Genomic DNA, 5,973 nt, shown 5'->3' on the forward strand with positions numbered 1-5,973 from the left:
TCTACTGCCATGAAAAGCTATCCAAGACATATGGTCGAGTTAAAATTCACAAAACCACCTATAAAACTTGATCTATCTAAATAAAAAAGACAAACAGCCTGATAACCAAACAGATACAGATATATAAATACATTAGCAATAGTCAAGGATATATATACCTAGTTATTAACAGCAGTTACTTCCTGGGAAAAGAGCAGAATTGCATTGGGGAAAAAAAGAAGGGAACAGCCAATTTCCCTTTATAGTCTACATGATTTTGTATTTTTATAAGGAGCATGTTTTTATATGTTACTTGTACACTTTTTAAGCAATAAAAAATAATTTATTTATTTTAATGTAACCATTACATTAATTTATAGTTCTTTTGCTAGAAATATTATTTGTGGGATAATAAACAGTAAATGTGTATTGTTGCTTTTTATTAATGAACCAGACATGCTCTCTCTGCCTTGACTCTTCGTACTAAAGGAACAGAAGTACACAAAGGAATAAACCCATACCTAAAGGAGAACAGAGTAAGGAGGTATTACTTGGGGATGAGATAGTTAGCATACATCTGGAAGCCAGCAAGTTAGCAACTTTCTGGAAGCCAGAAAGTTGATGGAAGAGGTTTAACAGGTAAAGGATGCCTTAGACAGCCAGCCCAGGACAAGCTATGAGGGCTGCAGAGGAGGGCTGCCAGTTAGCCTGGAGAACCGGGCAAGCTCTGAAGGTGGATCAACAGTACCCACCTGCTTTTCTCCACCACCGGCTTCCACCCTCCAGTCCCTCCCTCATACCCAGTAAGTACAGGCAGCTGGCATTTATCCTCAGGCTAAAGTAAACAAACAAGTCCCTGATAGCTCTTCTTTAAAGAAATTAAACAATTCTCCATATTGGAGAATCTAAGGTTTTTAGTCATCAACTTCATGTCTCACAGTAAAGTTCTCATTCTAGCCATCAGGTGGGCTCAGCCTAAAAATGAGTTCCCACTCACCTCCCCCACCTCATGTCCAGAGCACCCAGTCAGAATTATCACTGGAGAGATGTCACTCCAATTGCATGGGCCTTCTTTCTTAAATATGACCAGACAAGCAAAGATCACCAAGATATTAGCAGATCCAGCAGCTTGAAAGGGAAAGACCAAGATATATAAACATGAAAAACAAATTCTGGTGAAAACAAAAATAATCAGGGAATAGAAGAAAACTTGACTCAAAGAGATTTAAGAAAGATTTTTATGAAGAAGATGTTGATTTGAAAAAAGAATAATCAGAGAAGCGATTAGAGATTTAAAATATGATAGCAGAAATAAAATGTTCACAAATCATAACATCTCCTAGAGCATAGAATAAAAAGAGAGAAAATGTGAAAGAACAGATAAAATCTGAAAGTCCAAGCTTCAGTAAATGGAGTCCCAGGAGAAAAGTATAGAGGAAAGGCTGGGAGTGGGAGGGGAGGGATGAGTGAACTCCAGCCATTTTCCCATCTTTGCATCACTCATTTCCCGGGGAGCTCTAATGGGATTCCCATCACGACTGAGGGGTAGTATGCTCAGGAAGGGGAGTTGAGGGTGGCCAGAAAATGGCAAATGGCTATCACTTTTTTAATGTGCCCTGATATCACCAAGGAAGCCAGGGTCCTATAGCCTCTGTTCTTGTGGGAACTTGCATTTCAGGGATAGCTCATCTGAATCACTGAAAGAAACGTTAAAATCCGGGCAGGGTGAGCAGAGCCTTTCAGCTCATCACTAATGACCTGCCTTCAGGCTAACATCAGTACACCTTCTTTGGATTTGATTGTTCAGTTACTTACAATTGCACCCAATTCCCCAGGATTCAGCTCATGTTTCTCCATCTTGTTTACAAGGATATCATAACTTTTTCCAGTGTCCTGGTCTACAGAGTAAAGAAGGCACCTCTTGGATAAGTACCTGGCTAGTAAACATTCTGCCTTTTCCAGGAAAGCCCCTAATGAAGTCAGTAGACTCCCAGCAGCCATGTCTGTACTATGGGATTCTGGTCCCTACTCAACTTGTCATGACTGACTGATTCAAGAATAGATTTCTGATCAATTAGAAACAACTGGTTTTGCCATTCTAGAAAGTTGAAAATTGGTCTAGTAAGAGAGATTCTGGAGACAGTCTTTAGGTTTCAACCTACAGAGAAGGGCCATGAATTCCCATAAATTCAAAGAGACAGGGTAGAAAAAAGCCAAAAAAAAACAGAAAATGCCACAAGTGAGAAAGTATAAGACAAAAGTCTCAAAAGTATGGTTGTCAAGAACCAAGAACTATAATATAGGCAAAGGTAGATTAACTGGAGACTTTCAAACCTCAGATGAAGAAACGGAATCCATTAGACAGGGTTAGGGAAGCAGTCGAGGCTTAGAGTTGAAAGATGGGGGCATGGTAAGAACTCCTAGGAAAGGAAATTTTGAATTAGCATTTTGTTCAGAAAGTGGTGGTAAGGCCAATGAGGAGAGCATAATAGTCAGTATAAAAGCCAATCAAAATGTAAACAAAATATTTTAATCCAAAATTTGAATACGAAAAGAAAAACTGCAACACACTTAAAGAAGATACCAGCATCAATCAAGAAGGTTAAGATGAGCACTTGGCTTTCTGCATTTTTTTTTTTTTTTTTTTGGCTGTGTGGGTCTTCATTGCTGCGTGCAGGCTTTCTCTAGTCGTGGCAAGCAGGGGCTACTCTTCGTTGTGGTGCGCGGCCTTCTCATTTTGGTGGCTTCTCTTGTTGTGGAGCACAGGCTCTAGGCACACGGGCTCAGTATTTGTGGCTTGCGGGCTCTAGAGCACAGGCTCAGTAGTTGTGGTGCATGGGCTTAGTTGCTTCGCGGTACGTGGGATCTTCCTGGATCAGGGCTCAGACCCGTGTCCCCTGCATTGGCAGATGGATTCTTAACCACTGCGCCACCAGGGAAGCCTGGCTTTCTGCATTTCTATGTAACATTCCCAACACAGTTAAAAAAAAACAACAAGTTCTGTCTACTTAAATCTCCTACTATTTTCTAGATGATGTTTATGCTGCCTTCAGCCAGTCGCAATAATATTAAGCTATTTGAAATGTATTTCCCTGTTTCTCCTCCATCCAACAAGATGTTGTATTTCTGTTACGAAGTTGGAGTCACACTGACCTGGCTTTGAATCCAGTCTCTGCCACTTCCCAAGTATGTGACCTGAGCAACTTTCTTGAATCTTTGAGCTTCATTTTCCTGATTTGTAATTATTAAACACAATCATACATGGAAAGCATTTGGCATGGTGCCTGGGACATAGTGAGTACTCCATAAATGGTAGTTCTTTTCCATTGTTTCTGCTATTGTTCCTTTTATTTGCACTCAAACGCTGGCACTACCATAAAAGACATAAACAAATGTGTTCAGATGTGTTCAACTGATTCATTTGTTACAAACATGTTTGACATTTTTAAGTGTGCTTTATATTTCTACAGCCTCAAAATCACACTTAAAACTTTTAACCCTGAGCTCCCTGATGAAGGTCAGAAGTTAGTTACATTTATCAACATATTTAGCACCAAATTTATATAGCTCTCGGGTTGTAGCTTTTGAGTTAAAAGAGGCTCCTAGCAAACTTGTGTCAGAGCTGCCTTTGCTGGAGCAGAAGCAGATTCTCTCAATAATGACGTGTGAAATTTAGAAAGTGAATTTCTCAACTGCAAGTCTAATTAGCAACCAAAGAGTAAAGGTGTTTTTGTTTGTTTTGTTTATGTTTTGTATTTCACTGAGATAAAATTTTCCAACCCAAAGAAAAGTGAAGTTTAACAGGTCTATAACTGGAGCCTTGGGAGTCTCACACACAATCACTTCCATTAGTCTAGTCAACCATTCTTTTCTGGAAGTTTGCCATGTAGAAACAAAAGGAGAACACTGAAAACAGCCCAGATACATGGGAAGCAACTTGGAATCACTGTCTGCTTCATCTATTACAAAGAAAGATCTGCCACATATGTCACACCACTGTTATAGAAACATGGAAAAATTTTCTGTGGAGCATTTTCTAGATATGTTAGATATAAAATACCAAATGAGTATCTAAACTCCCAGATCTTTGAAGAACATATAGATTTGGGCTTACAGCTCTCCTGCAAAAACCAAACAACCCAATTCAAAAATGGGCAAAGGATGTGAATAAATATACAATAGCCAGTAAGCACATGAAAAAGTGTTCAACATCACTAGTCATTAGGGAAATAAAAATCAAAACCACAATGAGATAACACTTCACACCCATTAGAATGGGTACTATTTTTTAAAAAAATGGAGGAAGGAAGAGAGGAAGAAAAACAAGCGTTGGTAAGGGTGTGGAGAAATTGGCACCTTTGTGCATTGCTGGTGGGAATGTAAAATGGTGCAGTCATTATGTAAAACAGTTTGGTGATTTCTCAAAAATTAAACATAAAATTACCATATGATCCAGCAATTCCACTCCTAGGCACATACCCAAAAGAACTGAAAGTAGATACTTGTATACTAATGTTCCCAGCAGCATTATTCACAATAGCCAAAAGGTAGAAACAACCCAAGTGTCCATCAATAGATGAATAAACAAAATGTGTTATATATATACAAGGGAATATTATGCAGCCTTAAGAAGAAATAAAATTCTCATTCATGCTACAATATGAACCTTAAGTATTATTCTAAGTGAAATAAGCCAGATACTAAAGGACAAATGTATGATTCCACTTATATGAGGTACCTATACTAGGCAAATTCATAAAGACAGAAAGTAGAATAAAGATCACCAGGAGGTGGGGGGAGGAGAGGATGGGGAGTTATTGTTTGATGCATACAGAGTCTCTTTGGGATGATGAAAGAGTTTCAGAAATAGATAGTGGTGATTGTTATACATCATTGTGAATGTACTTTATGACATTCACAAATTATACACTTAAAAATGGTTAAAATGGTAAATTTTGTTATATAGACTTTAACCACAATTTTAAAAAAACATAAATCCACCTCAACCCACATAAAACTAAAATAAGACGTCTAAAGTCCTTGGGCCATGTATAGTGCCACAAAAATGTTTGATAACTACATCTGGCAAGCAGCTCAGCCCAGGAATGTGATACCATAATAGCATAATAAATACCAAAAGGCTCTGAAGCAGATTTCTCTTACTGGTTAAAACAGATGGAATTTTTTCATTAAAAAAAAGAAGAAAAATATTAGAGCTTTTTGATGGTTATGTTGTTAATAGATTCTGAACAAAGATTAGTTCAGAGACCAAATAGATGGCATGTGCTTTATCACACATCAGGAAAACATGTATAATCAGACTCTAAAGTGTTTTCTATTGATAGCAACTGGTTAAAACCAATATGTGGCCTTTTTGTACATTTTAAAACCTGAGAATAATTATGAGGTAAATAATAGAGGCAGAACACTCCTACTTTCAGCCAAGATGGAGTAAGGACTGGATTTACCCTACTATCAGTTTTTTTTTTTAATTTTAGTTGCGGCATGCGGTATCCTTTAGTTGAGGCATGCAGACTTCTTAGTTGTGGCATGCAGACTCTTAGTTGTGGCATGTGGACTTCTTAGTTGTGGTATGCATGCAGGATCTAGTTCCCCAACCAGGGATCGAACCCGGGCCCCCTGTAATGGGAGTACGAAATCCCACCTACTGGACCACCAGGGAAGTCCCTACCCTACTATCTGAAACAACTAAAAATCAGGACAAAGCATATGAAAGAACAGTTCTCAAGACATTAGCCATCAGGCAATAAAGGACAGTGATGCATGAGAGATGGGGAGCAAACAAGGTGAACCCCATGATTGCTCCAGTTTCCAGAAACCTAGAGAAAAAGCAGAATGTATTAAGTAGAGACATGGAAGATATTAAAAAGTCTTAAAATGAAATTCTAGAAATAAAAACTACAACATCTGAGATGATAGATACACTGGATGGAATTAAAGGCAGGTTAAATGTTGCAGAAGAAAAGATTAGTG

This window comes from Delphinapterus leucas, chromosome 20 (assembly GCF_059928025.1).
Source record: "Delphinapterus leucas isolate spDelLeu-1000000601 "Yukka" chromosome 20, BTC_Dleu_Yukka2, whole genome shotgun sequence".
Taxonomy (NCBI): domain Eukaryota; kingdom Metazoa; phylum Chordata; class Mammalia; order Artiodactyla; family Monodontidae; genus Delphinapterus; species Delphinapterus leucas.